The 12,803-nt window shown below is 40.6% G+C and overlaps 1 protein-coding gene and 1 pseudogene across 1 annotated transcript in view; one reads left to right on the plus strand and one right to left on the minus strand.

The window, feature by feature from the left end:
* The window catches only part of prr16 (proline rich 16), a 126,980-nt gene that overhangs the window by 41,755 nt on the left and 72,422 nt on the right, over window positions 1-12,803 (plus strand). The gene's annotated exons all lie outside the window — the stretch shown is intronic.
* LOC140211343 (sin3 histone deacetylase corepressor complex component SDS3 pseudogene) lies at window positions 1,038-3,519 on the minus strand (annotated as a pseudogene).

Consider the following 12,803-nt stretch of genomic DNA (forward strand, 5'->3'; position numbering starts at 1 on the left):
TTTTTGTATTGTTTCATGTAGCACCATGGTCCTGAAAAACGTTGTCTCGTTTTTACTGTGTACTGTACCAGCAGTTATGGATGAAATGACAATAGAAAGTGACTTGACTTGACTTGAATTTCCTTAGCCAGACAGAGGTGAATCTGTGGAATTCATTGCCACAGGTGGTTGTGGAGGCCAAGTCATTGGGTATACTTAAGATTGAGGTTGATAGATTCTTGATTGGTCAGGGCATGAAGGGATAAGAGGAGAAGGCAGGTGTTGTGTATGTGGCCTGGCTACACAACAATGCAATTAATAAAAATGCTGGAGACGGGAGCCAAGTTTCATGGTTCTTTACTGGCAGAATCCGAACTCAGCACACACGTACAGATCGATACGCACCTAATAGTGCATGCAACGACATGTCACTAAAACATAAAGTAGTCCCTTATTATACTGTAGGCCATATGGTACACTCCTCCCCTTTTATTTTAATAATGTATCAACTGTTTCTTTTTACTGGGGCACTATGCTATACAAATATGTTTACCCTTAACATACAAATGCTGAACATTTGTTCACTTATAACTTAATAATATCAAATTATAACAAAGTAACATAATAATATCAAATTATAACAAGCCTTTTTTTAAACTTTTGGTCTAAGATCCATTTATAACTCAAATCTCTTGGGGGGGGGGAGGGGTGGTCTTCTCTAGATTGTCCGGTACTGAAGCAAATAGGTCTTCACTCTATTGTCTGGAATAAATTAAACAATCCACAAATTGGCAGGTTCCAGCCATAAACAGTAGTCACCTCCATCTTGCAAAGGTGACAAAAGCAAAGTGAAATCCGTGAAAAGGTGAATGTTATTCTTAAAAAATGTATAATCATTAAAATTGAGATAGCATTGGAAAGTGTCTTCATATAGTGTGTTCTTCAGTCTGTCAATAAACTTGTTTGTTTCAATACAGATTTCCATATAAAAGTCATGAAAAGTTGACCTCTGAGCATAGGGAGTTAAGAAGATGTGCACCTGCAGCTTGCTAAGAGTTCTAGGCAGCAGATCACCTCTGTATAATGAAGACTCCTCTGTGCAGCTGTCCTAGATATATACGCATCTTTGTGCTATCACTTGTCTTCCTTACCCATATCTCATTTGTTCCAACTGAGCTAATTACACAGCCAGTCTTCGTATTCTCCTTAGATTCCAAATAGATAGCCTGAGCTTTATGATGCAATCTCTTATCGTAATATAACTTTCCATCTTCTATTCGTGCTTCATATCTTTGTGCTGGTGATTCAGCAGGAGTGCTGGAAAGGTGCTCAGGAGAAGATGGAGAAGCTGGTTTTTTCAGAGATTTAAGCTTATTGAGAGTTCGCAGATCTTCCATTATCTGTTCATCTGTTAACAAGTAATTTAACTGCGCATGTGCAGGTTTTCGTCTTTTGTCTGTAATTGGAACAGGGTCATTAGGTCTCCTTAGTTTCGTAGTTATTATTGGCTTTACCTCCACAGAATCTCCCGTGAGTTCCATTGTTAGCCTCTCATTCTCAATTAACTTTTTCTTTTCTTCTAACTCAATCTTTTTATCTTCAAATTCCTTCACTGCTGCTTTCCTCTCTTTAATATGATTCCTTTCCACTTGTTTTGTCTCCAGTTGCAGAAAAAGCTCTGCATTTCGTATTCTTTCCTAGTATTGTTGATCTTGTTTCTTCATCCTTTTCTGATACTCCTGCAAAGTGCCTTCCTGTAACTGCTGTAGCTGTCTTTTAAGCGATGTCAATTTCTCCTGGTATATCTGCTCTTTTACTTCCAAGTAGTCTTCATCAATCTGCTTATTGGCAAAATATGTCTCACTTGCATCCTCCATATCTTCATCCGAGTCGCGGCCACGGATACTGCGTTCATCCTCATTGTTGATGCTGTCTAACTCCTCCTCGTCATTGTAATAGTCGACAATGGGTGAGAGGAGAGCTGTGGATATCTTCTCCACCGAGCTGCCCTCCTTTGTTGACACAACTAGTGCCTTGATGGTGTGCCAATCCAACTGGATTTTCCTGAGCCATTCACATCCCAGCAACGGTGGTCCTCCATTTTTTCAGTACATAGAGGTTCAGCTGCTGTGATTTGTCTCCGTAGGTCACTGTCACTTTAATTTTACCTTTGGGACACACTTTCTGTCCTGTGTAATTCTTTAGCAGTAGTTTAGTTCGTTTCAGAGGTATGTGAGAAAACAGTCGTTTGTAGTCGTGTACAGAGATCACTGTTAAAGCTGAGCCTGTATCCAATTCCATTTTTAGTCTCATGCCTGCCACTCGTGGAGTGATCCTTATTACTCTTCCATCATCTGTCTCTTTCACGCTGTGAAGTTGCAGACAAGACAACTCACTTTCGTCTGAGTCGTTTTCATCAGAACTGCTTTCTTCCATTTTGTGTACATTGTTGTCTTTTCCTTTCTGTGGTTTCTTGTTTCTCTGTATTTTGTCCTTTTTCTGCTGTTTACTAGCTGTGCATACTCTGCCAATGTGGCCCTGTTTGCCACAGTTTCTGCATTCTTTGTCTTTAAACCAACAGTCATCAGGGCCATGTGACATGTTCCCACAACGGTAACATTTCTTTCCTTCATTTCTGTTCAGTGACATTTTATTCATAGCATATTCCAGAGAGTTTTGTTGTTGTATCTCCGAAGCACACCATGCTGCTGTTTCTGTTGATATTGCAATGTTCAGCGCCTTCTCTAATGTAAGGTCTTTTTCACCCAGGAGCATCTTCTGTGTTGTTTCACAGTGCATGTCACACACTAACCTGTCCCTCATTGCATCTGATAGACCAGCTTCAAATCCACAATGTTCTGATCATTTGCGCAATTCAGCACAATATTCAGAAGTGCTTTCATTTTTGCTCTGATTCCGTTTGTAAAATTTAAATCTTTCAGCAATGACTAGTGATTTGGGGTTTAAGTGCTGTTGGAGAGTGTCTACTATTTGCTTGAACATTTTGTCAGCTGACTTTTCAGGGGTTAACAAACTCCGTAGCAGCCCGTATGTTTTTGCTCCCATACTACTAAGTAAGATGCTGGCTTTCTTTTCATCATTAACACCATTAGCTTCACAATATAACTCCAGTCTCTCAATGAAAGTTGCCCAGTCTTCAATGCCACTATCTAACGCTCTAGTGGTTCCAATCATCGCCATCTTTGTTATGTTAATTTAGCCCCATTTTCCTCTTGTTTTCTTTTTGACTCACGTGTCATTTTTGCTAGCGCCATGAACTCATTCCATCTAGATGTGTGTGTCACTACTTTTTATCTCCCTTCTGGGGCAGGCAGACCCTCAGCCCCTGGGGGTCAGCGCTGGCTGTGGTCTTGCCTGGATGTGCTGCGGCTCTGACTGTGTCTCTTGGTCTCCTGACATTCCCGACCTTAGCTGTACTCCTGCTTCCTTTCGGACTCGCGGCCTCGCTCTGCCTCCTTCTCCCGCTCCTTGGCTCATTCCTCGCGCTCTTCCTCCGAGTGCCGTTATCAACTCAGACATGGCGTTCCAATAAGATGTAGGTTCATTAACCTCGTCGCTAATTTGTTGAGTATGTTGCCCGGCTATGCAACAATGCCATTAATAAAAACGCTGGAGATGGGAGCTAAGTTTCATGATTCTTTATTGGCATAATCCGAACTCGACACACACGTACAGATGAATACGTGCCTAATAGTGCATGCTCAATACGCGCCTAATAGCGCATGCAATGATGTGTTACTACAACATAAAGTAGTCCCTTATTATACTGTAGGCTATACGGTACAAGAGGCGATTGGGACTGAGAGAGAAAATGGATCAGCCATGATGAAATGGCAGAGCAGACTTAATGGACTAAAAGGCCTAACTCTCCTCCTATATTTTATAGTCCTATGGTCTTATGATCAATTTTGACATAATTTCTGCCTTAACCTTAAGGTTTTATTGGGACCTTTTATTGATTCTAGTATTTTGTGTTCCATACTATTTGTGCAAATTCTGGAATTATGTTAACTTAATCTATAGACTTTAATGTTCTAAAGTCCTTCAGTTCTTTAACAGCTGAGCTCAGTCTGATTTTACCAAAATATGGCATCCTAAAGTTATTAACATTTGAATTAAAACTAGAAGTTGGTTCCAGATGTCAACTATTTTGCCCACGAGATCATTAAGCTAAAATGAACATGCTGCATGTTAACCTGGTCAGATTTCATCTATAATGCAGTGTTTCAATTAATGATCTATTTGAGCATGAGTATAATAGATTATGTGAATCAATTGACATTAGTGCTAATGTTCAACAAGCTGAACAGAAGCCACTGAATTCAGTCATTTTTTTAAAGGCAAAGAATATGGAATTCAATTTTAAATGTGGCATCATTTCACATAACAGACTCTCCTTAATGAAAACAATTTTTCTAATGGCAATTCAGTTATTTCAGTTAGTTCTAAGTTAGAGAAAGTAAGGGAGGAATAGATAGAACAGAAAGGAGATTCCTGACGGAGGTAAAGGTGGTTTGGCAATGAAAAGCAATGCTGGAGGTCACCTAGTTGATTGGATAATGGAGAATGTTGGAGAGAGAAAGTGGACAGGAGTTAAATCAAACTTATCCCACCTAACACAAGGAATAGTCTAGCTTGACCAGAGTAGAAGGTTAGATACAGAGGCTAATTTAAAGATGCAGTAAAGGAAGGAAATAGTCAAGATGCACCATGTGTAGCTGAGAGGATAAGAAATGACATTTTATATTCTGAATAAGAACTAACACAGTCCAAAGTTAAAAGTTCAAAGTAAGTTTATTATTATAGGTTGTGTACTGTATGTAGTCATATACTACCCTGAGATTCATTTTCTTGCAGACATTCACAGTAGAACAAAGAAATACAATAGAATCAATGATAAACCACACACAAAGACTGACAAGCAACTACTGTGCAAAAGAAGACAAACTGTACAAATAATAAATAAATAAACAAACAAACAGACAAACAAATAAATACTGAAAACGGATCTTGTGCTTTCCCGGAGTATATGATGAATAAACGCTTCTCGGGCTTCCAGCCGGGCACAGATATTGATTTTAGCCGATGTTTCAATGACAAACACTGCCATCTTCAACAGGGATGATACCTAGGCATGTCTAGTCTGGTGGTAATATCAATTATTCTCACGATCAGTGTTAACCAAGTTAATACACACATTCAACATTCCATAACTATGCCATAAAGACCAGAGTGAACTCGTGGCACAACGATAGCTTAATAGCAATACACGACAAACATCATACTTCCTTCCAAGTACATCTACTAACTGTTTACCAATATTAAGAAAGCTTAAGACTCACAGATACTGCTATTTTAAGGACAAATAAAGATCAATTTGATCAAGAGATGAATATCTTTCTACCATGTGTGCTTCAGGGAGAAATCCAAATTAACCATGCAAGAAATGATGTAGAAGGCAGCTTACACACTGGAAATGCTGTTCATGCAAACAAACTGCATACAAAGTGAACAGCACCCCTAGAGGCCAGAACATTGATGCAAACAACACACATCACTGTGTGTTTTGATGTTTCGACATACATGTGACAAATAGAGCTAATCTTTATCTTAATCTTAAAGAAGCAATTGCACAGGATTTTGCATACAAAGTGACCAATTACGACATCTTTTAAAGTATGATCATTACAAGCAGTATGAAATTGGCATTAGCAAATATGAAATTATATATGGCAATTAATACAAAGAATTGTGACCACAGTGTTCAAAGCAACTATTGACTGTTTTTTTTTTGGAATTTCTCCTAAGGAGGTGTTGAATGCACGTGAAGCTCCAGAGTTGTTAGAAGCTTGGTCATATAATGTTTTAATTCATGGTGCAATTTGCAGGGTCACAAATAGAAAGTGGAACCCCTGTGGAAGTTCTATCAATATAAAAGTGTCACATTTTTCTAGAAATGGTCACTCCTCTCTCCAAAACACTGAGGTGATGAAGACTGCCCTGGCTGCTGTGATCCCTGCCCACTAATCTGATGAAATGACAAACTGGACTTCGGGCCGATTCTGGGCTGCTCTGGGGTTCAGAGCTGAGAACTCAATTTTGGTTCAGAATATTGTTGTTCGCTTCAATCGTTTGCATGATTTGTGTTTTTACTTACTTTAATTTCAATTTATTTTTTTTTCTTTCTCTTCCACATAGAGTATTGATCTTTTATTTTTATTTTTTTGAATTTGGTTCTTTTGATTTCTTGCTTTGTGGTCACCTCTGAGCAACCAAATCTCAAGGTTGTATAATTTATACATACTTTAATAATAAATGTATTTGAATATTCAAGATTCCAGATTTGAATCTTGAATATTTGAATTGCAGTCTAAAAACAATTTATTTTGAATGTGAAATGCATACTTAAGATACTTTGTTCCAATTATAAGTGTCTGGAGAAGGGCTGCCCAGAATTCTGTGTTTGGGGAGGTTTTCTCTGGTCAGAGTGGACAATATTGTTGCAGCTCTGCTATTTAGGGGAATGAGAAGGGGAGAGAGTGAGGAATTTCAAGTTCCTGGGTGTCAGTATTTCTGTGGATCTAACCTGGACACAACATATTGATGCAGCTATAAAGAAGGCAAGACAGTGGCTATATTTCATTAGGAGTGTGAGGAGATGTTGTTTGTCAACTAATACACTCGAAAGCTTCTACAAATATACCATGGAGATCATTCTGACTGGCTGCATCACTATCTGGTATTGGGGTGGGGGGCTACCACACAAGATGGAAATAAGTTGCAGAAACTTGTATAATTAGTCAGCAACATCAATACACTACCTATTTTCACTAAACTATTAAATATATACAATGTATAATGTAAATATATAACGTAACTCTGTTTTTCTCTATATTTATTAATCATGTATTTCATGGTACTGCTGTCGCAAAGTTAACGAGTTTCACAACATATGCTGATGATATTAAATCTGATTTTGATGTATAATGTGCATTTACACGGGGAGACCATGGACAAAAACACTTAAGCTGCAAATTAACCATGTTTAATACCAAATACAAAATTCTGTCATTCACAAATATGAAGAATGGTTCTTAAATGAATGTTTAGGCATGTTTCAGCATTAAAATGAAGACTCTCAAAAGATGCTGTAGATGTGGGGCAACATGCAAATATCTGCGTAACTCAGCAGATTAGGCAGCATCTGTGGTTTATATTTTGTGTTGAGACTCTTCATCAGAATTGGAGAGAAAGAGGGGAGATAGCCAATACAGAAAGGTGGAGGAAAGGGGTGGAGCAAGAGCTGGCGGGTGAGAGATGGAACCAGGTGAGGTGGATGATGGCAGATGGGTTGAGAAGGAAGAATGAGGCTGATGTAAGAAGGTGAAAGCTGATTAATGGAAGAGAGAAAGGGCTGAGGAAGATGGAATCTAACAGGAGAGAAAGGTGGAGCATAGAAGGGGGTGAAGAGGGTAACTAGAGGGAGAAATGTGTGGGTGATGGGTGATCAAGAGGGCAGGGGAGGGGGAAGGGAAGGACTAGTGAGGCCTGTGGGATAAGGAAACAAAACATGGGGTCGCAGACGGGAGTGGCTTCTGAAAGTTAAGGAAATCAATGTTCATGTCATCTGGTTGGAGACTACCAAGGGAAAATATGAGGTGCTGCTCCTCTAACCTACATCTAGCCTCAACTTGGCTGTGGAAAGGCATGTCAGAATGAGAATGGGGTGTGAAATTAAAATGGCTAGCCACTGGGCGGCCTTGGCAGAGAAACTCAGGGTGCTCGACAAACCGTCAGGGCTATCCAATGGAGGGGAATCTGCACCGGGGCAGTGGATACAATATGATTCTGATGGATTCATAGGTGAAGGACTGTCTCACCTCGAAGGGCTGCTTGTGGACCTGAATGGTGATGAGGGAGAAGGTGGAGAGGCAAGTGTAACAGTTAGCATGGTTGCAGCAACAAGTGCTTGGAGGAGGGTCAGTGTGGAGGGATGAATGGACAAGGGTGTCACAGAGGGAGAAATTAGAGAATGATATTTTGGTTGCGTAGGCTCATGGGATGGTGCGTGAGTCAAGAGATAATCTATGCATGTTATCTCTCGGGGCAGTGGGGTGAAGGCAGATGTGCAAGGAATTCAAATGATGCAGGTGAGGGCAGCATCAATAGCAATGGGAGGGAGACCCAATTTTCTTAAAAAAAGGAGAGGACTTGGAGTGAAAAGCCTCTTCATAAGTTTAATGTCTTGGAGAGGGAGGAACTGAGAGAAGGGAATTGCATCCTTGCAAGTGACTGATGGGAAGAAGTGGAAGTAACTGTGGGAGTCAATAGGCTCATAGAAAATGTCAGTGGATAATATTATATGTCTTCCAAGATGGAAACAGAGCGGTCAACATAGAGGTAAGACGTGTTGGAGATGGACCAAATGAATTTGAGACAGGGTTGAAGGTGATGAAATTGATGTGCTCTGCATGGGTGCAGGAAACTGCACCAATGCAGCAGAGAGTGAGCTAAGGGTGGATATTGGTGAAGGCAGGCCCATGCGAGTGACTGATGACTCCACATTCTTTGCCGTTGCTGATGGGTTTAAGGCATTCATATTCTTCCTTGTAGGTGCCTTTTTCAGCTTCCTCTTGTTATTGGTCATTTCCACCACACCCCCTGTTTGCTGCTAGTACTCTCAGCAGCCTCCTGCGATTGGAATTTCAGGGACATTCAGAAATGTTAATTGGTGTAAAGAAAAGTAGTAACACTGGTGCCCCACAAGGCTGTGTACTCAGCCCCCTGCTGTACTCACTGTACACCCATGATTGTGTAGCCAAGTTTCCATTGAACTCAATATATAAGTTTGCTGATGATGCCACAGTTGTAGGCCGTATCTCGTGTAATAATGAGTTTGAGTACAGAGAGGAAATTAAGAACCTGGTGGCATGGTGCGAAGACAATAATCTATCCCTCAACATCAGCAAGACGAAGGAATTGGTTGTTGACTTCAGAAGGAGTAGTGGACCACACGACCCAATTTACATCAGTGGTGCGCAAGTGGAATAGGTCAAAAGCTTTAAGTTCCTCGGGGTCAATATCACAAATGACCTGACTTGGTCCAAACAAACAGAGCCCACTGCCAAGAAGGCCCTCCAGCGCCTTTACTTCCTGAGAAAGCTAAAGAAATTTGGCCTGTCCCCTAAAACCTTCACTAATTTTTATAGCTGCACCATAGAAAGCATTCTTCTAGGGTGCAACACAACCTGGTATGGATGTTGTCCTGTCCAAGACCGGAAGAAGCTGCAGAAGATCATGAGCACAGCCCAGCACATCATACAAACCAATCTTCCGTCCTTGGACTCACTTTACACCGCACGCTGTCGGAGCAGTGCTGCTAGGATAATCGAGGACACGACCCACCTAGCCAACACACTTTTCGTCCCTCTTCCCTCCGGGAGAAGGCTCAGGAGCTTGAAGACTCATACGGCCAGATTTGGGAACAGCTTCTTTCCAACTGTGATAAGACTGCTGAACGGATCCTGACCCTGATCTGAGTCGTACCCTCCAAATATCTGGACCTGCCTCTTGGTTTTTTGCATTACCTTACTTTCCCTTTTCTATTTTCTATTTATGATTTAATTTAAATTTTTACTATTTACTATCGATTTGTACTCCAGGGAGCGCGAAGCACAGAATCAAATATCGCTGTGATGATTGTACGCTCTAGTATCAATTGTTTGGCGACAATAAAGTAAAGTAAAGTAGCTTGACAAATTTGATAGAAAACAAAGTTAGGTTCATGGCTTTGTCATTAGCTCATGAGTTTTCTTGAGAGGAGATTCAAAGGTTGAGCTTGTTCTGCCCTCTAGCATATCTCAGTTACATTGCTGAGGACCCAGTGCTGTGCAGAACTTCACTGGCTGGGTCCAGAATGATTTCTACCATTAAGCTTACATCTCAGGGCAAGGCAGGTGAAGGAGGCAATATGTGTGTAGTTCAGCATTGGGCCCAGACATTAGTCTTCATATGACAAAATCGGGGTTGAGTGAGTATGAATGAGGATTATTTTGGGTTAGTGGTCTGTTATAGGGGGATAAATAATTGATCCTCAGTTATTACACTGATCTAGAAAAGAAATAAGACTGAATATACATACAACTCATTGCTGAAATTCTTCCTGTTTTCTTTAAATCTTGTAGCTGCTTTAGTCTGTCATAATTTTGTTTTTCTCACGAATGATTTCTTCAGGAAATGCTTCTATAGCAATAAATAACCTTACTGTAATAAAGATTTTTCAGAAATTGGTGTAAAGAAAAGTAAGTCTTCTCATTAACATTATACCTTAATGCTATGAATATTGGACATAATGTGTGATAATTGAGCATTACATGTCTGCAAATTGATTTGTTGTGTTAGACGTCTTGTGAACCATGTAAGATGTGATTTAATTGGTTTGTTTATGAGCTACACCAGATTTATTTTAACCAACAGCAATAAAACAGAGCAGAAATTACTCAAATATGCTGTTGTCAGTGAAACCACATGGAGATTTGTGAATACAGATTTTAGACAAAATGTTTGCATTTCATTGAGAGTTACAGCTTGAGATATCATTTTCATCACAACTTCATGTGCAAATGGCATGTATAACCTTGATAAAATTTGAAGCAAACCATTACATAATAATCAATTGGAAGCTAAAATATTTGGCTATTTAAAGGGAGGACAGGCTGCAAAATAGACTTTGGTTCTTATGATATATTCCTGTGATAACACTCATCACTAGTAATGTTGAGATCATGCAACAATTGTTTTCAACAATATTTTTTACATAAAGGCAAAGTGTTTTTCACCTAATTCATTGCACTGTTCTGCATGTTCACGTACCTAACTAATAGCGTCGTAAATGCCTCTATTATATCTGCCTTCATGACAGTACATTCCAGGCACCTACCACTCTCTCCATAAAATAACCTGCCTTGTGTATTTCCTTAGACCTTGCCCTCTAGTTATTAGACATTTCACCTCTGAGGAAAGACACTAATGTTCATTCTATCTATGTCTCTCTTAATTTTATAAATTTCTGTAAGGTCCTGGTTAAGATTTCTGTTGTAATGCTGTGAGGTAGTTTATAATAGAAGTTTCTGTAAGAGCAGTATGCCATGCTGGAAAGTGTGTTTTGGCTTCGACTAAGGTGAGGAGCCATGTTGTCCAACTTGGGAATGAGAGTCAGCCAATCAGGATTGTTGGATGTAAGAGAAGGTTATAGAGATCTGTGAGGAAGAGTTTTCTGAAGAGCAGTTGTCTAGTTTGGGGTCTTTTGGTGGGAGCTGCGGAGCATGCCACAGAATGCTGTTGGGAGCAGAGTCCCTGTTGTAAGGAGTGCTTTATGCAGACGAATGGCTCCAAGGAGGAAGGGTCAGTATTCCTGAGGGAGAGCTAGGACAATTCAAGATGGATTTCGAGGGAAGTTTGGAATATGATTGGTGCTATCACGTAGACCGTGGGTCCAACGTGTAAGAGACACACCCTCAAATACTCCTTTATGAGCGCCAATAGTTCTGTGCACGTTGGACTGGTTTAACTGTAATGGGCCCTTTTCTTTTCTTTTTCCTATTAACTGTTTGATAAAGCTGAAATTAGTAATATACATTCTTACTAATTTTATATTGTGTGCGAGCTATTATTTCTTGCTGACCGACAATTGTGTACAGGCAGTATTTATACAGCATTCACTCAAATCGAGGTTTCTTTAATCGGAATATCACAACATTGCTGTTTGGTTGAACCCTGAATCATACTGACCCTAAACATACAGTATGTGTTTACGAAAGGTGGCTGTTAGCAGAGTCAGCTAATAAGGCAAGTTTTTATATAGGCTCAATGGGGGAGGGGGGGGCTACACTTCTATCAGGTGTCCCCTCAGTCTCAGAGAAACAACCCTAATTGTCCCAAACTCTCCTTATAGCATATGCCCTCTAATCCAGCAGCATCCTGGTAAATCCTTCTGCACCCTCTTAAGGGCCTCCATATCTCTTCTATAATGTGATTTTTATAAAGCTGCAACATGTCTCCCTGACTCTTGACAAAGGCAGGCACACTATAGACCTACACTCTTTAGATTGGTGCAGCCACTTTCAGGGAGCAATGAACTTGGATTCCAATATCCCTTTCCCTCTGTACATCAATGGTCTTATAGGTCCCGCCATTAACTGTGTACACAACAGGAATTCTGCAGATGCTGGAAATTCAAGCAACACACATCAAAGTTGCTGGTGAACGCAGCAGGCCAAGCAGCATCTGTAGGAAGAGGTGCAGTCGACGTTTCAGGCCGAGACCCTTCGTCAGGTCTAACTGAAGGAAGAGTGAGTAAGGGATTTGAAAGTTGGAGGGGGAGGGGGAGATCCAAAATGATAGGAGAAGACAGGAGGGGGAGGGATGGAGCCAAGAGCTGGACAGGTGATAAGCAAAAGGGGATACGAGAGGATCATGGGACAGGAAGGTCCGGGAAGAAAGACAAGGGGAGGGGGACCCAGAGGATGGGCAAGAGGTATATTCAGAGGGACAGAGGGAGAAAAAGGAGAGTGAGAGAAAGAATGTGTGTATAAAAATAAGTAACAGATGGGGTACGAGGGGGAGGTGGGGCCTTAGCGGAAGTTAGAGAAGTCGATGTTCATGCCATCAGGTTGGAGGCTACCCAGACGGAATATAAGGTGTTGTTCCTCCAACCTGAGTGTGGCTTCATCTTTACAGTAGAGGAGGCCGTGGATAGACATGTCAGAATGGGAATGGGATGTGGAATTAAAATGTGTGGCCAC

This window comes from Mobula birostris, chromosome 17 (assembly GCF_030028105.1).
Source record: "Mobula birostris isolate sMobBir1 chromosome 17, sMobBir1.hap1, whole genome shotgun sequence".
NCBI classification, from domain to species: domain Eukaryota; kingdom Metazoa; phylum Chordata; class Chondrichthyes; order Myliobatiformes; family Myliobatidae; genus Mobula; species Mobula birostris.